Source organism: Macrotis lagotis, chromosome 8 (genome assembly GCF_037893015.1).
Source record: "Macrotis lagotis isolate mMagLag1 chromosome 8, bilby.v1.9.chrom.fasta, whole genome shotgun sequence".
In the NCBI taxonomy this organism is placed as follows: Eukaryota; Metazoa; Chordata; class Mammalia; order Peramelemorphia; family Peramelidae; genus Macrotis; species Macrotis lagotis.
In genome coordinates, this window is record NC_133665.1 from 134430846 (window position 1) to 134454239 (window position 23394).

At 36.1% G+C, this 23394-nt stretch overlaps 1 long non-coding RNA gene across 1 annotated transcript in view; it reads right to left on the reverse strand.

Annotated features, from left to right (window-relative positions):
• Positions 1 to 674: 674 nt before the first annotated feature.
• The window catches only part of LOC141496184 (uncharacterized), a 30331-nt gene continuing 7611 nt past the window's right edge, over positions 675 to 23394 (reverse strand). Inside the window, exon 4 of the long non-coding RNA XR_012470971.1 lies at positions 675 to 1229. This is a non-coding gene — a long non-coding RNA (uncharacterized LOC141496184). The remainder of the gene's footprint in view (positions 1230 to 23394) is intronic.

The window sequence follows — 23394 nt, forward strand, 5'->3', positions numbered from 1 at the left end:
ACCATACTTCTGGAAAATACTATACTTCCAGAAAGCAGGAGTGATATTTACTCTTTTGTCACATCTACTTTCTAAGCTTGAGTTAACTTTCCCTTGGACTCCATATGTACTTGGTGTGGGGGTCAGAGCTGGCAAAGTGCATCCCAAGCCTTTCAGAGGTATATTTTATATAAACTATTAATAATTTTTTAAATATTAAGTCTGATCATTTCACTGATATGAACTGGTGACCAATAGAGAAGTACACTAGTGAGTCATTTCAGTTGCTTTGAACTCTTCATCACCTCATTTGGGATTTTCTTGGCAGAGATATTGGAGTCATTTGTTATTTTCTTCTCTAGTTCATTTTATAGTTGAGAAACTGAGGCAAACAGGGTGAAGTAACTTGTCCATGATCACACATGTCTGAGGGCAGATTTGAACTCAGGGAAATGGGGCTTCTTGACTCAAAGCCTGACACTGTTATCACCTAACTGCCTTTGTCACTTCTAGTACTAGAGGAAAAAATAACTCCTCAAAGTTTATCCACTGAATCTTGAGAAGTAATGAGCCTCCCTCTAGGGACCCCGATAGTCTAAGTATGATTTGGAAAATGAACCCCAGAGCATGAATAAATATAATTTAGAAGACATGTCGCCAAATGCCAGCTTATTTCTAAAAATAATTATAATAAATGAAAATTTGAAGGTTTTAGTGGACCTAAAGCTCAACTTTCAGCAAGTCTATTATATCAACCAAAAAAAACTAATGCAATTGAATTTAGGCTACAGGGGCTCAAGGGTATCTATTCCAACTTCTTCATCCTATGGATGAATAGATTGAAATATAGGAAGTTCAAGTATCTTGCCCAAAGTCACATAAACAGTATTCATTAGATGCAAATTTAACTCCATAAAAAGTGTTTTTTCTATTTCATCATTTGTATAGATTAAATGGGTAATTAATATTAATACCCCACCACCTTGATCTACTAGCCTAAGTCATGCTAAAGGCACATATGTGAATATGTGCTTGTATCCTAAATCACTTCTTGAAAGACATGTGTTCTGGCTCAGTGCTAAAAGATTTATACTTCAGGATGATTCCATAACCCTTCATTGTTCTTCTTGGTGTCCATGATGGCCGCTGCCCCATTGAGGACTGGCTTCTGAGACAGGAAGAATGCTCCCTCAGTGCTCACTCAGTCTTGAACAGCAGTGACTAAAGTTCCTCAGTCTTTCTTTTATCTTCTGTTGAAGAATGATACCGGTCACTTCCTAAAATAAACTCCAAAATGAAAAGTTCCCAGAAATGTCATAGAAAAAAAAGTCCAGATTTTCAGAATGGGCTTCATGAAATAGTAATGTATACATATACATATAAATATATATATATATATTTCATATTAAAGTCCCCCCAGGGAGTGATACTTAGGTAATCAAAATACAACAAATATGGTAGAACATCTAAGTAAGCATTTTATTTTAATCTCTGATCTGTACTATATAAGTAGCTCTCTAAAAGTTCCTATCTTCTGTTGAGACAAGATATGACTTGGTCTTTCTTAGTATCATCATCTCTAGTATTCTTTTAATGACTGTCATTTTCTCTCCTCTGAGAATTTGTTTTGAAAATCATCTCCTTGCTGCTAAACAACCAATTGGTTTCTGAGCAACCATTACCCAGAACTGGAAGATTCTGATCTCTTAAAGTCAAAATGTTACCCTCAATTCTATACATATCCTTCTCAGGATTACTTTTGGGATTTTCTTTCAGTCATCTCCTCCCACAAGATTCTGATCTCTTAAAGTCAAAATGTTACCACCAATTCTATATATATCCTTCTCAGGATTACTTTTGGGATTTTCTTTCTCTCAGTCATCTCCTCCCACTGTTTGAACATGGTAATAGGTACAAATACTTGCCCAGATGAGCCCAAAATCAAGTTCATAGGTGCCTTTTCTATCTTGTATTTTTTCCTTGTGTTCAGGTGACCAAATCTCAATTATTAAAATTATTACTATATAAATTCATATTTAATATTATTAACAATGAATTGATTATAATGGCTAATTCTAAGCATGGTGGCAACCTCAAGAATTGTCATGGTGAAGGGCTCATGGATCTGGGGATTGATCACCTTGTAGGAAGTGAATAACTTCTTAAAGAAGAGAAGAGGATAATCAGCAGAAGAATATTATAGATGAAAAAACTAAGAAAGCCCAAGTCATACCCTAGTATAAATGAAGCAAGCATTTTTAAAACATTGTATTATAAATGAAATGAGCTTTCTGGAGGAAAGAATTGTTAGGCATTCATATTTCCTCTTTTGGTACAATGTAGACTGAGAATAGAGATTGTTTTGTTCTTTGCATTTGTCACAGTGCTTTGCACACTGCCTCACACATAATCACTTTATAAGATGCTTGATGATTGGTTGATTAATTGATCACTATGTTATAATAAAATACATTTGATCATTTGATCCTGAGTGAATCATATTCATTTCTTTTAAGAAGGGAGGGGAGTATAAAATATATTTAATAATATCTCTACCAAAAACAGCTAAAATAAGGAAGGTGGGAAATTCTTCTATTGAATTATTCCACTTATGTGGAATCCCTTAATCCCTAACAGCACTAGATAAATGGTAAATATGTCACTGTATTTTGTTAGTGGGTTTTTTTTAACTATTGTCCTACCTTTGGAAAAATAGGGAATAATTTTTTCCTTCCTCAGACCTTAGTGCCTAACCAGCAATCTTGACCCCCTGGGCAGAGCATCAAGAAATATACTCTGGGCAAGCAACACTAAATGAGCCTTCAAATCGACTTTGCAATTCATGCTGTGAAAATAATACAAGTAATTATGCAAATTTGGTTGACTTGGAGAAGAGAACCTATCATATTGCCCACAAGGGAAGAGACCCTGGACCACAACCCAAGGTAGGGTGTCCAGGGAGTCTAGGGAAACTATCCTCTGTGAGGGAGGCCCTGGTACACTACCAGGTAACTCCTGGACCAGTCATTAGGGGAAGGAAGAATGATCTTTTGGTAGCTTCCTTGTTTAATTATTATTTATTTTTGCTAACTAGATGCTAAGCTCAGTTATTTTTATACTACCGAAGGAATGGCTGGTTGGTTCTTGTCCTTTGTTATCAAAGGAGACCAAAATGACATCACTGTGTTTGAGATAAATTACAGTGTGTCCAACTGTGGATGATCAGGAAGGAATACAAGTACTGTAAACATGAAAATATAACACTTTTTAAAGGTGTACAATTAAAAAAAACAATATTTAAATTTTTGCGTTCTATATTTTGATACCTAGGACAAAGCTCTGGTTGACATATCCTGGTTGTGACTTTGCTGGCATAGCACTTTTTTAGGCACTTATCAAGTTCCATGTTGTATTAGGGTTATTTTTGTATATGTTCAAAACTGCACAAGGGTTGGTACTATATATTATTTAATCTTTGATCTTGTCCCCCCTTTCAATTACCTAGCATGGTATAGGCACTTAAGCACTTTTGTGGAATTTTCTGAAATTATCAGCCTACCAATTTTTCAACTGATTCACAAGTTTAACACCACATACAAAGAAACACAAGATGTTTTCTATAATGCTTCCAATATGGTTAGAATATGAAAGCCCCCTGAAAGTTGTTGCTTAATAAACATACAATGTGAAAGACTTAGTGACCAATTGGAATAGAACTTATTTTTATTCTGTCAATAGTTAGAAGTTAAAGTCCCTATTCCATGGTGAGTTTTAATGTGATCTTAAAATTTAATTGTTTTTTAAATTAAAATTACCTTTGTATAGCTCTTTTTAAAATATAAAAACCTATTAAAGCCAAAAGTTGCTAAAAAAGATGACAAATAGATTTTTAGATTGAAAAATTATTAATAGCTAACCTACTTTCAAATGATACAAAATCCTGTGGTGAGGAGAGTTCTTCCTTCAAAAAGTATTATAAGTTATTTTACAGTTTTTATAATAGTTGATAATATAATATAATAAATAGCTGATAATATACAGAATTAGAGGGATAATCCTAAATTGGTTCATTACTTCCCAGTGTATCAATAATAATAATGATAACAATAATTAGCATTCATTACTAATTCATTGGTTTGCAAGGCATTTTACAAATATTATCTCATTTGATCCTTCTAATAACCCTGCAAGGTAGATGCTAGAATTAGCTCCATTTTCCAGCTGAGGAAATTGAGATTGAAAGGTAAAGTGATTTGCCCAGGATTACACAGCCCTGTCTGAGATAGGATTTGAACTCTGGTCTTCCTGATCCAAGTCCAGCCCTGTATCATCTAGCTATCTCAGATGCCTAGAATGTGTAATAAACTTCCCTAATACTGTAGGTAGCTTTTTTAGAACTTTCCCACCTCTACGTGTTCCTCACAATTTTTTGAATACTTTCCCCATTTCCCCCATATCTTTCCTCCCTTCAATTCCCCAAATTTAATTCTATTTCTGGTCTCAACTTTCCACAACCTTCAGTAAATTTTCCTTGGTATCTGTAGACAGAAGAGAGCTCTCACTCAATGTATGCACATTTCTCTGAAATTACTATATTCTAGGAATTATAATAGATTTGGAGAAATTAAAGACATACTTTTCTTAACCTCCAGTGTAAGGAACTGTAAGTTCCTCATTTGTATATTTATATATATTCAAATATGTGTAATGCCCTTTAAACTTTGCTAAACTCTTCTGCAAATATTTCTTTTGATTCTCACAGCAACCATGGGAGGCAGGTACTATTACAGGTGCCTTGTTACAAATGGGCAAACTGAGGCAGACAGAGGTAACATGTCAGAGACCATATTTGAACTCAGGTCTTCCAGATTCCAGATCCAATGCTCTATCCACCTCACTGCCTCTAGTTCCTACTGTTATTCCTTGAGTTGATTTTGTGGATATTTAATAAATATTTGATGATTCAAACTAAGTTAGATGAAGTGAAGAAGTATATGAGACCTTTAACTTAATTAATATTATACAATTTAACTTTTTGTTTTAATCCTACCATGTACTCAAAGCTGTCATATGTATGAAGAGCTATAAGGAAAAAACATTTAAAGGCCTGTTTTTTTTTGGGGGGGGGATAATGTCTGAGGTGAATTCAGGCATGTTACACATTTTTAAAAAAAATCAAGATATGGCATTTTAAAATGGAATCTTGGGATTTAGACCTGGAAGAGACTTTAAAAGGCATTGAGGCCAACTTCCCCATTTTATAGATGGGGAAACCCAAGATTCAGATTCATGAACTCACTCACAACACTATATGGGTAGTAAACCACAGAGTTGGGATTTGACTAAACCTGCTTTACTGAACTCTGGGTTGACCCCATGCTTCTTTTGTGTTAAAATCTGCTATTAGTGTGGGTATTCCTAGATGATAAGAGAAAGCAACTAAGTTCACAGTACTGAGTGAGAAGACAATTAACTCATCATTCTCTCTAAATTAGTGCAAAAGGATGATTACAGAGGCAGAAATTGACTTCCAAAAAGGAGTCTGGGGTTGAATTGTCATATCTTTGTATTAGGAACAGGAAGTGTTTAGAGCAGTGGTCATTTTAGCTTCAGTCTTTGTTCTTAATTCACATAAAAAATTACATGTTGTATAGATAGAGAGTCCTAGTCGCTTCTCTGTGATCCAGGCCTGTCCTGCCAGCTGCATATTAGATACTTTGATTTGGATATCCTGTAGGCATGTGAACCTCAGCAAATCCAGTGTAGCAATCGTTATCCATCTCCCTACATTGGCTTAGAACCTTCTCTATCTATATTGCTGGCATCATCTTCCTTCTGGACATCCAGATTTGCAATCTCAAAGTCTTCCCTGAGTTCTCACTCTTTTTCCAACACAAATCTGATCACTCATCCAATCTTACAACCTCTCCTATCTCACATTCTCTCACTCACACTGACACCATGTTCATCCAGGTCTTTAGGGTTTTTTCCATCAGGTCTATTGCAGCAATGCCTTCCTTGTTCTTGTCTTCCTCTATACTTCTGAAAAAATAATTTTCCTATATCATAGATCTGACAATGTTAGTCCCTAATTTAAGAAACCCCGGAAGCTACCAATTACCTTTAAAATAAATGTAAACTCCTCTGTTTGACATTTAAATCTTATCACAAACTGGTCCAGGCTTATTCATCATTGATTACTCCCCTTAGTGCACTCTGGTTCAATCAATTGCTATTCCACATAGAGGTCACTTGCTTTGCAAATGCCAACCTCTCGTATCAGGAATATATTCTTTCCTCACCTTGTTTCTTAGAATTCCTAAATTTCTTCAAAAATTGAGTTCTAGAGGGTGAAGCCAAGATGGCAGTGTGAAGGCAGGAATTTCTAGAACCTCTTCCTCCTAAAAATCCAAAAGCCATAAAATTATGACTCTAACCAAATTTTAGAGGGTAAGAACCCATAGAAAGACTGAGTGAGCCATTTTTCCAGTCCAAGGCAACTTGATAGTTCTGCAGGAAAGATCTATTTCCACTGGGACCAGGATTGAACAAAGCCACATCACAGTTGGGCCACAGTTGTACTCAGCCATCCAGGAATAGCCTGAGTGGGATGGCCTGAGTCCTTTGGGGCATGTGGGTCCATGACAGTGGGAGTGATTTCCAGATGTCTTGGCCATACCTGGGATGGCTTGGAGGGTCAGTGGAAGAACTATGAGGCACCCAGACAGGCCTCAGGATAGCTGCAGAAACCTACAGAGTCACCCAGCACTTCCAGAATGCACAGTGCACAGACATCAAGGGAGTGGGTAGAGACTACAGAGGTCTCTCTGCTATCCCTGAGGCAGGACTCTGATGCTTTGCCCACACTCAGATCCAGGTCACAGTCTGGGTCTCATACCACCATAGAGAAGCAGGGACCTTCTTCATAGCTCCAGGGCAGAGGGGAGTGCTTGTGGTCATCCACAGTCCAGAGTACAGGCCAGGAGAGCAGTCAGAGTGTCACATAAGACATTGGAGGTATTAAGGTCCCTGGGGGGGGGTATACCAACCCCCCCCCAGCTTTGGAAGTGTGGTAAATAAGTTATAGGCTGAAGAATTGAGGAAACAATAGAAGAACAAGAATCTGACCATAAAAAATTACTTTGGTCCCAGGGAGGATCAAAATATGCACTCAGAAAAAGGCAAGATTTGAAGATTCTGTATCCAAAGCTGCCAAGAAAAATAGGAAATTGTCTCAGGCCATAGAAGAGCACAGAAAAGATCACTTGAAAAACAAGTAAGGGAGGTAGAGGAAAAATTGGGAAAAGAAATGAGAGTGATGCTGGTAAATCATGAAAACCAAGTCAGCTGCTTACAAAAAAAATACTGAAGAAAATGACATGTTAAAAACCAGTTTAGGTCAAATGGAAAAAGCAGCTCAAAATACAAATGATGAGAAGAATGTCTTAAAAAGCAGAATTGACCAGATGGGAAAGAAGATACAACCTGAGACAGAGCTGATGCACAGACTGAAACACATTTTTTTCCTTTCTTTCACTTTGTTTCTCTTGCAGTTTTATATTTTTTGTAGGGGAGAGGGGGTATTATGTTTACTCTTACAGTAAGAATATTTTAGCAATATGTAAAAAATTGAAGAAAATTTTTAAAAAAGATGCAAAAGCCTTCTGAAGAAAATAATCCTTTCAAATGTAGAATGGAGCTACAGGAAGCTGATATCTTTGAGAAAAATCAAGAAATAATAAGACAAAACCAAAAGAATGAAAAACTAGAAGAAAATGTGAAATATCTCATTGGAAAAACAACTTACCTGGAAAACAGATCCAGGGGTGATAATTTAAAAATTATTGGGCTACCTGAAAGTCATGACCAGGAAGAGTCTAGGCTTCATTTTTCAAAAAACAATGCAGCGAAATTGCCCTGAGATCCTAGAAGGAGAGAGTAAAATAGAAATTGAGGAAATTTACTGATCACCTCCTAAAAGAGATCCCCTCCAAAAAACTCCCAGGAATATTATAGCCAAATTCCAAAACTCCCAAGTCAAAAAGAAAATGCTACAAGCAGTCAGAAAGAAACAATTCAAATATTGTGGTGCTTCAGTCAAGATTATACAGGATTTGGCAGACTCTACATTAAGGGCTCTTAGGGCTTGGAATATGATATTCTGGAAAGCAAAAAAGCTTGGACAACAACTGAGAATCAACTGCCCAGCAAAACTGAACATCCTCTTTCAGGGGAACAGATGGACATTCAGTGAAATGGGGGACTTTCAAGCTTTTTTGTTGAAATGACCAGAGCTGAACAGAAAGTTTTATCTCCAAGTACAGGACTCAGATGAAGCATGAAGAAAGTGGATGGGAAGAGCTAATTATGAGGGATTTAAATGATTTTGAATGTGAGTATTCCTGCATAGGAAGATGATACTGATAACTCTTATGAACCTTCTTATTTATAAGAGTAGATAGAAGGAGCATATATAGACAAGGCATAGTAGGGAAGTAAATATAATGGTATAATATAGTATAAAGAATGGAGTCAACAGGTAATAAAGGAAAGTACTGGGAGAAAAGGAAAGGAGAGGTGGAATGGGCTAAGATATTTCACATAAAAGAGTCAAGAGAAAACTTTTGTAATGAAGTGGAAGGGGGAAGGTGAGATGGGGAATGAGTGAGCCTTCATTCTCATTAGAAATGACTCAGAGAGGAAACAACATACATACTCAATAAGGTATAGAAATCTATCTTACCCTAGAAGAAAAAGGAGAGGGACGGGATGGGAGAAAGGGAACAGGGAGGGGAGAAGGGGTGCAGATGATTCTATCAGGGAGGCAAGAGCATGGGAAAGGGTAGTCAAATACAATACACTTCTGTGCAGGTACAGGGTAAAAGAGAATAGAATAAATGGGAGTGGGGAGGAATAGAATGGAGGGAAATATAGTTAACAATAGAAACTATGGGAAAAAATATTGAAGCAACTTCTCTGATGGACTTAAGATAAAAAATGCAACCCATCTCAGAGACAGAGTTGATGGTATCTAAACACAGACTGAAATATATACTTTTTTTCTCTCACTTCATTTCTCTTGAGGTTTCTTAATGTTTTTTGGGGGGAGGGTGGTTTATGTTTACTTTTCAGAATGAGATCATTGTATTAATGTGAAAATAAATAAATAAGTCATTTAAAAAAATTTAGTTCCAAGGCTACCTGATATATAAGCCCTTCCTGATTTCTCAGATAGCAGTAGCTCTTGTACCTGAATTATTTGTTATTATTTTGAATTTTATCCTGAGCTCAAGTATATTTGCATAATATTCTCCTTATTGGCCGAGAGAATAGAAGTCTGAGATCTTTTTAATTTCCTTTTTGAAAAAAAAGATATATATGGTTCCAGATTTTCTTTGAAGAGAGGAAAAAGACTGGGAAGAAGCTGACATTTAGAGGAGCTGAAACCTCAATCATGTCTCTATTCTCAATTTATCACACTGGATAATTCAGGGAATTTCTCTTTGGGTGAGATCTGGGGTTTTCTCTCTTGGTTGAGCTGAGATATCTCACTCTCAGTGGGAGAACAGAATCACTCTGCATTGTGTGGTATATTCTCATTTGTAAGTTCTCTGGTTTCTGTTGGACATAGGTTTGGATAAATAGGTTTATTTGGTTCTCACTATGTGTGATCTTTCAATCAGCATTTAGTGGGAAGGGAGTTAAGTTTTGGATGTATAGCTTGGAGCACTCCTTTCCTGTTAAGGGATAGCAATGGGAAGCACAGCTTGAACCTAAAAAATATTTGTCCTAGACTAATAATATTTAAGTAAGAATATTCATATACTTCTAGCTTGGCAACCTCTGTCTGAAGAAAGCAGAATAATCAACTTCCTGGGGTTAATCTCTTTCTTCTCCTATTGCCAGGAATTTAAATCTCCTTGGTGAGTAGTGAGCAGGGAGGACTCTAGAGATTTCTGGCCAGACCTTCTTGAGAACCACATCTAGATAGACCCATGTGGACACAACATGGGCAACAGATACACACAACAAGTCTATACTTTGGACTCATTTCCCCAGGGTAAGGCTGGCTACATCATCCTCTTGGGATTCTAAGGCTGCTCTAAAGAAGTCAAGATATATCTTCTGTAATACTGTTTAATCAAATCCCCAGTCTAGTGTGCTTCTTCCATTATGAAATATCAGTAATTAGCATCAAGTTCTATTTTTCCCAATTAATATCAATTATGCAAATTTACTTTGAAGTTATAATAAGAACAGAAGTTACAAATATTTTCCCCAATACTTGGGGTATGCTCTCCTAAATAGCCCTTTGGCTACTTGGGTAAGTGGGTTCAGACTTAGAGCAAGTTGTACATGGCCTTGGCCCTACCAAGTTTACTTCTAAAATGTATTGCCAATGGATAAAGGGATGAATGGATGGATGTGGACCAGATATTTCCAGAGTCTGGACCAAGCAAGTTAGTCAGGACATTGTTTCTCCAGTAAATCACAGATCTCTCTGGTGGTTTGCCATCCTGAGTTTTTTGAATCTCACAAAGATGTAGTCAATCCTAGTCTCTTTCACCTAAAAAAGGCAGGAAAGAATGAACACAAAGGAGCCTAAAGCAATGGCAGGGTCTTGTGCAAACTCCAAAAAGAGAGACTGAGGTCCATCTCCCATCCAAAAGCTTACAGTAGTTCATCCTCCTTCTCTAACAAGAGGAGCCATATCAAGAGATCCATTTTGTCTTATTAGTACCTTTTGGATGTATCCAAGTTTGGTTCCAAAGTCAATCAAGGAGGCTCCTTTCCATCACATGGTTGGCAGACCAAAAAACAAAATGTCTATGCATGCTTGTTAGTTCTGCCTTCCCTTCCCCTTAAATATTTATAGATGTAGATGATATACATGTCTTCCCCAAATAAAATGAAATCAGGACAGGGACAATATTCAGTGCCTGTCATGGTGTCTTTCCATAGGAAATGATGAATACATGCTTGTTGAATTGAATTAAATTACACCATGCTAAGTGTGAAAGGTCAGAAATATGATATGTATGTACATTTACTGTCAGTGATAGTAAGAAATGATGAAGTTAGATATTCCAGAAGTTAGCTCATGCTTATTGAGAAACAGCACTCCACACGTAATGAGCCAAGATGAGATTATCCTGCTTGAGGAATACTTTTGAGAGGCTATTACAGTCCTTAAATTAGACTAGTCCAGCAGGTTTTGAGGTCTAATATGCAATAAACACTCATAGACTGTAAAATCCAATTAAAACCCAACTTTACTAATTAAGCATTAAAGCAAACAATTCTAGAATAAAAAGGATATAAAATAAGACTATGCTTCCATAGTCAGGAGTCCAGGAACTCATGAAAGCATCTTGCAGGCTGTTGGGGCTCTCCCCCAAAACCTGTCAAACCACCTTAAACCTTTACTATTTCTAGGTGATAGGTAGCTAAAACTTGGGTAGGGGCTGAGGAAAGGGAAGTTTAATCAGGCCAACTCCTCTTCCCCAATGATGGTCAAATTCCTACCACTGAGGCAATGAGAAACAATCCTCACCAGTGTTGACCTTGATATCAAAACAGTGGTGGATCTGCAGGGGTGTTATGAAGGTGTTATAAGGAAGTAGAAATATGAAAATCAGAAAGTATGGCCAAAAAAGGCATCTAGGAAGATGGGAGGTAGGGTAGAAGAGATTGTTTGGGTATATTGAGCATTGTTTAAGTGAGAAGACATTAAAGGGAAGGTATGAGAATGCAGTGAAGGATGTCTCATCAGGTTTGGTTGTTGTTAAGCTGATGATGAAACTATCCCTTAATAAAATTTAATTAACCTTGCTCTGAAAGATGTTTACCAAGAAACATTCTGGTCTTAATTCAGTTCCCCAGGTAGGACTTGGAAGCAAAATACTGCAATTGTATTTATATTTCTGACCTTATTGTATTTCTGATCATAAATTAATATATTGTTCTACTAGTATGAATCAGCTTCATGTGAGTCTGGGGGAAAATAGGGCTATTTCCCAAAGCCTGATTACACCCGATTAAACCTTTAAGTTCAAATTCTGGATCCAAGGAGATGTCATTTAATTTCTGTAACTTGAAACACAATCAACCTGCTTCCTACTGACTTTACTCTTTTATCTAAGCAATTCTTTTTTAATTGAATTTTTTTAACAAGCATTTACTGAGCCTTAGTGAAGTTAAATAATTTGCCCATAGATACTAAGTGACAGAGACACCATTAACTTACAAGTCTTTCATGTTCTTTCCATTGCAACAAAAACTCTTCCTTTTCAACAAAAACTCCAACTCGACAGAATAGGACTTTAGACTTGGTTAGGAGGACCTGGGTTCAACTCTTATCTCAAACCCTAGTGTGTGATACTAGGCAAGTCACAACTTCTTATGACTCTTATTTCCTCATCTGAAAAATGAAGAAGTTGATTCCTTGGTCTATGAGAGCCCTTCCAGTTTTGAAATCTATAATCTTATAATAGGTTGTCACTTAATTCAACATTTTGCCACCATCGGCATCAGTGACTCATTTAGGATCTTATTAGAGTTGAATTCTATTTGAAGTCATTGTTCAAAGAGAAGATCAAAGTCATCTAGTGTCAGCTCTCATTTCATAGTCTTCCTCTGTTGACTCTTCTTTTAATCACTTCCCCAACAAGTTAAGCTTTTTAAATTTGATAAAGACTAAGTCTTTAAGTTATGAAATGGTTCTATCTGTGGGCTGAAGCTCATTCTAGGGCTCCCATCCTGGTCAATTCAATTCAACAGCCATTTTTCAACACCTAGACGGTGTTGTGATAGACTTTGGTAACCAAAGATGATCAAGAACATAATTCCTGCCTTTAGAGAGCATAGACTCTAAGAGGAGTCGATAAGACATATACACAAGTGAGTAAAATTCAATGTAGAATGTTATAAAGACAAAGGAGAAATCCAGTTAAGAGGTCTCATCTGAGTTGCCCTTGAAAAAAAGAGAAATATTTCAATAAATGAGACATATAGAAAGAGGAGGGACAATGGGAAAACAGAGAATGGCTCAATTTACTTGGAGTCAAATGGAATAAAATTCAAAAAGTATATTAGAAGCAGAAAGTAGGGAAAGGGCCTTAAATGCAAGGCTTAGGAATTGGTATTTAACCTGTGGGCACTAGGGAGCAAATGAAAATATTTCAGCAGGAAATTACATGATCAGACACATAAATTAAGAATATCAATCAAAGACATCAAGGAGGAAGTTGTATGAAAAAACTTATAAAGTAGAAACCAGAAAAAAGAAAGACCAATTGGGAGGCTCTCTGGGGTGAGAGGCATGAAAGCCTGAATTAGAATAGCAATGTAGGTAGAGAAAAGGAATATTAAAATGTAAGAGATATTACCAAAACAAAATCAACAAGATTAGGGAAATGCTTGGGATGGCAGATGATGGGGGAGAGGAAGCCATTGGAAGTATAATAATATACATCTATCTATCAAAAATCTTGAAACAGGTGTGTTTGTATATGTCTTCAAAACAAACTTCATAATAGAAATCCACAGTAAATAAATGAATAATAAATAAAACCAGCCATTTTCTCTTCCTTTACATATTTTAAAATGTTTATATTTGTTGATGATTAAATTCACAATAAAAAAGAAAAAAATGGCAGAGTCAAAATGGTAGAGAGAAACCAAAGTTGTCTGAGCTCTCCTCCCTTGGAAACAATGTTAAATCAAATCTCTAAGACAATTCTGGAATGACAGAATCTACAAAAGAGAGAGGGAAACAATCTTCTAGCCCAAGAGACCTAAGAAGTATTTCAGGAAAGGTCTGTCATCTCTTGGGTATAAGGGGAGCCCAGACCAGTGAAGGCAGAGTTTGGGTAAACCAGAAAGGGACTCTTAGCCACAGCACAGATCAGCAACCAAAGCCTGGCTCAGCATACTAGCTGAGAGGTCTCCAGCCTCAGCATAACAGACACCAAGGAACCCGGGGACAACAGGCACAACTAGACCAGGTCACCCCAGCATAGTGAACAAGTCTCTAAGCCCTCAGGTTTCACAGCAGAAAGTCATTGATAAGACCCCTAGTCCCCCTACAAGAAGCTTGGGACAGTGCCCTCTGTGCTCCAGGAGCAGAGTTCAACTTTAAAAAATGGTTAAATAGGGCAACTAGGTGGCACAGTGGATAGAGCACTGACCCTGAATCACGAGGACCTGAGTTCAAATTTGACCTCAGATACATAATAATTGACTAGCTGTGTGACTTTGGGCAAGTCACTTGACCCCATTGCCTTAAATAAAAATAATTTTTTAAAAAATGATTAAATACCAAAAAGATCCCTGACCATTGAAAGATACTATGGTGACAGGAAAGATTAAAGCACAAACTCAGAAGAGAACCACAATGTCAAAATGCCTACATATGAAACCTCAAAGGATATTATGAATTGATCTCAAAAAGAATTTAAAAAATGAGAGTGTAGAAGAAAAATTGGGAAAAGAAATGAAAGGTATGCATGAGAAAGTCAATACCTTAGAAAAGGAAGGACAAAAATTGTCTGAAGAAAACAATTCCTTGAAAAATGCAATTGGCCAAATGGAAAAAAAAATCCACTAAACTACTCTTTAAAAAGTATAGTTGATTAAATGTAAAAAGAGGTACAGAAACTAAGTGAAGAAAATAGAATTGGGCTAGTGGAAGCTAATGACTCTGTGAGTTATTAAGAATCAAACAAAATCAAAAGAATGAAAAAAAGAGGATAATGTAAAATATCTCATTGGGAAAACAACTGATGTGGAATATAGATCTAGAAGAGATAATTTAAGAATTATTAGACTACCTGAAAGTCATGATCAAAAAATGAGACTGGACAGCATCTTTTTTTTAATTGATATTTTATTTTTCTAAGTTTTCCAACTTTCATCCATTTGCAAATTTATAAGTTACACATTTTCTACCACCCTTCCTTTCTGACCTTCTCCCCTTGGTGGTGAATAGTGTGGTAAAAGTTCTCCATGTACATCTGTGCTTAATATATTTACATAAGGGAAAAAAATCATTTTGTGTAAGAAACATTAGGACTAAGGGAAAATGATATAGGAAGGAAAATATGAGAGTTTTTTTAAAAGTGAGCATACATTCAGATGCTGTGATTTTTTTTCCCCTCATTGGATGTGCATGGCATTGTCCATAATGAATATCCCAGGGTTGTCCTTGATCTCTGAACTTCTGAGAGGAGCTTCTTTCATCTTAGTTGTTCATCACATAATGTTGTAATCAAATGTACAATGTTCTCTTGGTTCTGCTTCCTGTGTCAGCATCAATTCATTATTTTTTAATTATTTTCTAATTTTTCATTATTTTCTAAAATTTAACCACTTTTTATTGTGAATTTAATCATCAACAATTATTATAGAATAACAATATTCTATCACCACTATTCAATATTGTATTAGAAATGTTAGCTTCAGCAATAAGAGAAGAAAAAGAAATTGAAGGAATTAGATTTGGGAAGGAAGAGACAAAACTCTCACTCTTTGCAGATGACATGATGGTATACCTAGAGAATCCCCAAAAAATCATCTAAAAAAACTACTAGAAATAATTAGCAACTTTAGCAAAGTCACAGGATATAAAATAAACTTTATAAATCCTCAACATTTCTATATATGACTATCAAGATACAGCAGAAAGAGCTAGAAAGGAAAATACCATTCAAAGTAACCTCAGACAATATAAAATACCTGGGAGTCTACCTGCCAAGGCAGACTCAAAAACTTTTTGAAAACAATTACAAAACACAGATTTAAATAACTGGGCAAACATCAACCACTCATGGATAGGTTGAGCTAATATAATAAAAATGACAATTCTACCAAAACTAAACTACTTGTTTAGTGCCCTCCCAATCAAAATTCCAAAAAATTAATGGGTTAGAAAAAGTTGTAAGTAAATTCATAGGCAGAAATAAAAAAGTCAAGAATTTCCAGGAATTCAATGAAAAAAAGTGCAATAGAAGGTGGCTTAACCTTACCAGATCTAAAATTATATTATAAAGCATTAGTTATCAAAACTGTCTGGTATTGGCTAAGAAAAAGAGTGGTGGATCAGTGGAACAGACTAGGTGCCATAGTAGCAAGTGATTATAGTAATCTGCTGTTTGATAAACCCAAAGAGTCCAGCTATTGGGATAAAAATTCTTTCTTCAATAAAAAGTATTGGGAAAATTGGAAGTTAGTATGGAAGAAACTTAGATTAGACCATCCCCTCACACCCTATACCAAGATAAGATCAAAATGGATACAGGATTTTGACATAAAAAAACAATATTATAAGCAAACTAGAAGATCAAGGAGTAGTTTACCTGTCAGATCTATGGAAAGGGAAGCAGTTTATGATCAAGGAAGAAATGGAGAACATCATTAAAAGCAAACTAGATAATTTTGATTACTTAAATTAAAAAGCTTTTGCACAAATAAAACCATTGTAACTGAGGTTAAAGAAATGTAGTAAATTGGGAAACAATTTTTATAACTAGTATTTCTGATAAAGGACTCATTTCTAAAATATACAGAGAACTGAAGTCAAATTTTCAAAAAAACAAGCCATCCCCCAATTGACAAATGGTCAAAGGATGCGCAAAGACAATTTATAGCTGAGGAAATCAAAGCAATCCAAAGTCATATGAAAAATTGCTCTAAATCATTACTTATTAGAGAAATGCAAATTAAAGCATCTCTGAGATACCACCTCACACCTCTCAGACTGGCCATTATGACCAGAAAGGATCATGATCAATGTTAGAAGGGATGTGGGATATCTGGGACACTAATACATTGTTGGTTGAGCTGTGAACTCATACAACCTTTCTGGAGAGCAATTTGGAATTATGCCCAAAGGGCAACAAAAATGTGCATACCCCTTGACCAACAATACCACTTCTGGGTCTATATCCTGAAGAGATTATGAAAAAAGTGCAAAGACATCACTTGCACAAAAATATTCATAGCAGCCCTGTTTGTGGTGGCAAAGAATTGGAAATTAAGTGACTGTCCTTCAAATGGGGAATGGCTTAACAAATTATGGTATATGTATGTCATGGAACACTATTGTTCTATTAGAAACCAGGAGGGATGGGAATTCAGGGAATCCTGGAAGGATTTGCATGAATTGATACTGAGCAAGATGAGTAGAACCAGAAAAACACTGTACACCCTAACAGCAACATGGGAGTGATGATCAACCTTGATGGATTCTCTTATTCCATCAGTGCAACAATCAGGGACAATTTTGGGCTATCTGCGAAGGAGAGTGCAATCTCTATCCAGAGAAAGAATTGTGGAGTTTGAACAAAGACCAAAGACTATTACCTTCAACTTAGAACAAAAACCCCATTATCTTATGTAATTTTGCTATCTCTTATACTTTATTTTTCTTCCTTAAGGATATGATTTCTCTCTCATCATATTCAACTAAGATCAATGTATACCATGGAAACAAAGACTACAGAATGCCTTGTATGGGGGGTGGGGGAGGGAAGCAAGAATGGGGGAAAAACTGTTAAATGTAATGTAGTCAAAATCATCCATTTTGCAATTTAGAATGTTCTCTACTTCCTCTTTGGTTAGAAGTTTCTCCCCTTTTCATAGATCCAACAAATAGAGCATTTCTTGATTTCTTAATTGGCCTATGTATTACCCTTTATGTTTAAAATCCTTTATGTTAGACTGATTTTGACTTTATTTTGGTGTAGGATGTGAGATGTGGGTCTATGCATAGTTTTTGCCATACAGTTTTCCAGTTTTTGTCAAATGGTGAGTTCTTATCTCAGAAGCTAATTGGACAGCATCTTTGAATAAATTATCAAAGAAAACTTTCCAATATCCTAAAACCAGAGGGTAAAATGATAAATAAAAGAATTTACCAATAACCTTCTGAGAAATCTCAAAATGAAAATTCTAAGGAATATTGTAACCAAATCCCAGCATTATCAGGTCAAGGAAAAAGTATTGCAAGCAACCAGATGGAAACACTTCATACATCAAGGACCCACAGTCAAGATTACACAGGATTTAGCAATTTCAACATAAAAGGATCAGAGGACTTGGAATATGATATTCTAGAAGGCAAAAGATCTTGGATTACAACCAAGAATCAACTACCCAGCAAAATTAAACATATAATCTTTCAGGGGAAACTATGGACATTCAAAGAAATAGGGGATTTTCATACTTTCCTGATGAAAAGATCAGACCTGAATAGAAAATTTAATCTTCAAATACAAGACTCAAAAAAACATAAAAAGTAAATTGGAAAAGAAAACATCATATTATTCAATACAGGTAATTTTTACATTCCTCCAAGGGAATATGATACTTATATAACTCTTGAGAATTATATCTCTATTAGGGCAATAGGAAGTAGTATACAAAGACAGAGGGTGTTGGTATAATTTGACTTGGTGTGTTAATATTAATAAAATTAAGAGGGGGAAAAAGGATTAGACTGGTAGAAGAGGAAAGTGGGGAGCAGAATGGGGTAAATTACATCACATGAAGAGTTGCAAACGATCAATAAGAGAGGGGGGAAAAGGGAGGGAATGAACATTATTTGAACCTTATTCCCATCCCATTTGTCTCAAAGAAGAAATAATATACTCAGGTATAGAAATTTGTCTTATAGGGAAGGAGGAGGGAAAAGAAAAGGGGGGGGTGCTGATAAAATGGAGGGAGAGAAATGGCCAGAAGGGGAAAGGAGAGAGAAAGCTATAGAGAATAGAATGAAGGGGAAAGCACAGCTAGTAATCATGAATGTGAATAGGATGATCTCTCCCATAAAACAAAAGCAAATAGCAGAGTTAATTAAAAACCGGAATCCTACAATATGTTACTTTCAAAGAAAGATATTTGAAGGAAAGATATATACACAGAGCTAAAGTAAAAGTCTAGAGCAAAATAATTATGTGTCTGTTGAAATAAAAACAATAGGGGTAGCAGTGTTTCTGAGAAAGGTCTCATTTCAATGAGTCAAATGTAAAAAATACAAGTCATTCTCCAATTGATAACTGTTTAAGGGATATGAATAGGCAATTTTAAGATGAATAAATTATCTATAGTCATATTAAAATTGCTCTTAATAACTATTCATTAGAGAAATGTAAATTAAAACAACTCTGAGATATCACCTCACACTTATCAGATTGGCTAATATGACAGAAAATAAAAATGATAAATGTTGGAGATGTGGGAAAATCGGAACACTAATGCATTTCTGGTAGAAATTTTGAACTATGCTCAAAGAGTTATAAAACTGTGCTTATCCTTTGATCCAAAAGTCTGTATTTCAAAGAGATCATAAAACAGGGGAACTCACATATACAAAAATATTTATAGTAGCTCTTTTTGTAGTGGCAAAGAATTGAAAATTGAGGGGATGCCCATCAATTGGGGAATGACTGAACAAGTTGTGATATATGAATGTCATGGAATGCTATTGTGCTCTAAATAATGATGAGCAGATGAATTTCAGAAAAACCTGGAAAGACTTCCATGAACTGATGCTGAATCCAGTGAGCAGAACCAGTATAACACTGTACAGAGCAACAGCAACATTGTGCGATGATTAACTATGATAGCTTTAGCTCTTCTCAGTAGTAAAATGATCCCAGACAATTCCAAAAGACTTATGATAGAAAATGCTGTCCCCATTCAGAGTAATAACTATGGAATCTGAATGCAGAGTGATCTTTCACAGCATGACCAATGTGAAAACACAAAATATGATTGAACATATATAACTTATCAGATTGCTTGCTATCTTGAGAGGTAGGAGAAGGGGGGAAGTAAAAAATTTAGAATAAAAATATTATAAAAGTGAATGTTGTAAATGATTTTTACATATAATTGAAAAAAATACTTTTTCAAAAAAAGATTTGAGTTAAAGTTTCAAATATGACACATACTGGCTATGACTCTGGCAAGTTACTTTAATCTCTAAGATTCAAACCATATTAAAATGTAATTGGAAGTATTTAACAAAATAAATAAAAACAATAAACAGATAATATTAATATGTCAATATGCTACCCACAGGGATTCTTTTATATGGTTCTATTTGAGTTTGACACTGCTGATCTAGGCAATTCTCTAGGATGATAAATTTCAGAAATGGTGCTCACCTGCACTGGAAGAGCGACTGCTCTTTAAAAATGAAATCACAAGTTCAGTCCCTCCACTGAACCTTCCCTTTCATCTTTTCACAAGAATAATATAGTAAGAAAATAGATTCAGATCTGGAAGGGATTTTTAGGACTCATCTAGTCCAATATTTTCATTTTACTAATCAGGAAACTGAGGTTCACAGAGATGAATTGATTTGTCTAACTTCACAGAGGTAGTAAATAGCAGAGCTGGAATGATCTTGGATGCTAGAGTGATCATCAATGCTATAAAAAGAGATGTTGAAAGGGGGAGCAGATTTGGGGGAAGATGATGAGTTTAGTTTTGGACATGTTGAGTTTGACACATTAGTGGTATAACCAGATGGAAATATTTATGAGACAGTTAGAAATGTGGAGCTGGAACTGAAAAAGAGATAAGGACTTTGATTGTAAATTTGGAACAGTAGCTTATATTTATTTACAAGATACTTTAAGATTAGCAAAGACTTTTATCCACAACAAACTTATGACTTAAGTAGTCCAAATATTTTTGTCCTCACTTTGTAGGTGAGGCAACTGAAGCTTTAGGAGCTGAAGTTCCTTCTCCAAAGTCATTGTTGCATTTTGAAAAGGACTAATGACTAATGGCATCATGTACCTGAGATAGAGTTAAATGAGGCATCAGCCTCACTGCCTCTTCTAAAGCCATTAAAGTCCTGTGGCAGGACAAAAGTCAAGACAACTGGTGGATGTAGGGGTTCACAAAGACAGTTAATGTCATAGCTTGAACTAGTCATCTGAACTTCAGGTCTAGGATTCTTTTAATCATGATGTACTGGAATAATTTAATAACTAAAACATGGGAGTGAACAAAATTACTTAAGGGCAATAGTAATGAGAGAAGAAAAGGCCTGAAAATATTGATGGATATCTATACTTAGGGAGAAACAGAAGTAAGATGAACCAATGAAGGGAACTAAGAACTAGAAGAGTCAAGGAAACCAAAGGAAGAGAGAGTATCTACAAACAGGAGGGCAAATGCTACAAAAAGAAGAATGGGGACTGAAGAAAGAACTGTTGATTTAAACAAGGAAGAAGTATTGGGCCATTGGTGGTATTGGAGAGAGGAATTTTAGATAAAGTGGAAGCACCAGAAGCTAGGTTGCAGAACCTTAATGCATGGACATAGGATGAGGACATGAAAGCATCTAATATGGACTATTCTTTCTATAACTTTAGCAGTAAAGGGGAGGAGAAATAGAATAAATATTTGAAGGGATAGCAAGGTGGAGGGAAGGTTTTTTGGTCTTTTTTTTTTTGAATGATGAAAGGCCTCTTTCTCTTCTGCTTCCTTCTCAGCAAGGCAGAGATCCAAAAGGACCATCTTAAACCAATGGACTTTTAAAGTAGTTTGTAGATAAAAAGAAGACATGAAATAGAATAAGAAAAAAAGGACAAAACTGAAAGGTACAGAACAGACATTAAGATACTTGGAAGTCTGCAAATGGCTCTTTCTCGATGTATTGGGGTATAATGACTTGGGAGTCAACCCAAGAATTGAGATCAGTGATTACACAGTAGAGCCAAGTCCTTGACCCCAAGTCCTCTGTTCCCAATCTAGAATTCTTTGCTAAATCTCACTGATTTTTTTTAGTTTGATCAGTCATAAATATCCTTAAGAGGCTTTTGGGCAACAAGATCTGAGATCCCACAGGAGACAAGCTCTAGTTAGAGTGAAATGAATTGTAGACTTGGGCAAGCTAAAATCCATCCGTAAGCATTTATTAAGTGCTGCCCATGTAGCAGGTCATGTGTCATATGCTAGGGACTCAAAAAAAGTGAAAACAAGCCCTGGACCTCACGAAGTTTACCTCTTAATGGAAGAGACACATGTAAATAAATAGGAATAGTTGAGATTCATACAGGGGAGGTGGGAGATAATCTTAGAGGAGAAAGGTCTCCTGTAGTAGGTGGTGCTTGAATTGAGTCTTTCAAAGAAGCAAAGGATGAGAAGGAAGAATTTTTCAGACATGGAGGTGAACTAGTATATATAATTCATGAAGGTAGGAGAAGGATTGCAGGCCAATATATCTGGGTCATAAAGAACATAGAAGCGAGGTAAGTGTGAGAAGACTGGAAAAGCAAAAAAGATTGGTAGATAGATAAATGAATGGATAGATAGATGGATAGAAAGATGTCATTGTCATTGTTGTTCAGTTGTTTTTTCGGTTGCATCTGATTCTTCATGATGCCCATTTGGGATTTTCTTGCCATTTCCTTTTCCAGCTCATTTTACAATTGAGGAAACTGAGTCAAACAGGGTTAAGTGACTCATCCAGGGTCACACAGCTAATAAGTGTCTGAGATGAAAGAATCTTCTTGACTCCAGGTCCAGCATCCTATCCACTGTTCAACCTACACATCATATACATATATATACCTATACCTATTCCTTTACCTATACCTCTCCTTATACCTCTACATAGACATGCAAACATGCTTGTATGTATGTGAGATCCCTTAACGCTAGTCCTTGGCAAGTGACTAGAGATGGACTGAAGATTATTATAATTGGCTATATAAGCTCTGATTGATAGCTGAACTAGCTATGTGAGAGGAAAAAAGTGGATGCATATGAAAGACATGAAGGCAGTACTCAGAAGATCTGGCAATAAGGTGACTATGCCAGGTGAGACCACCATTACAAATGAGAGAATTGTCAACATTGATAAGGAAGTTGGGAAAAGGGGAAAGTTTGGGAGGGGCAAAATATTCAATTTTATTTTAGACATTGAATTTTAGATATTTATAGGACATCCAGTTCTAGCTGTACAATAGACAGTACTATGAGACTGGCACTGGGAGAGGCTAAGATTGGATAGACAGATCCTGGATTCACCTGCATAGAGGTGATCATTGAATTCATGAGAAATGATAAGATCACCAAGTAAGACAGTATATAGAGGAAAGAGAAGCAAGACAAGTGCAGTGTCTTAGGGTGACCCAGGGTTAATAGGCACAGCAGGGATAAAGACCAACCAAGTGATACTGAGAAAGCTTGGTTGTACAGGAAGGAGGAGGTAGCACAAAAATCTCAACAGAAAAGCCAGTCCAGAACAATACAAAGACTATCAGACTGCCTTCTATGGGGGGCGGGGTGGAAGGAAGGAAGGGAGATTGGGGAGAAAATTGTAAAATTCAAAAAACAATAAAAAAGGAAAAAAAGGGAAAAAAGAGGGTCCAGAAAGGAGAGTTATAAACAAGG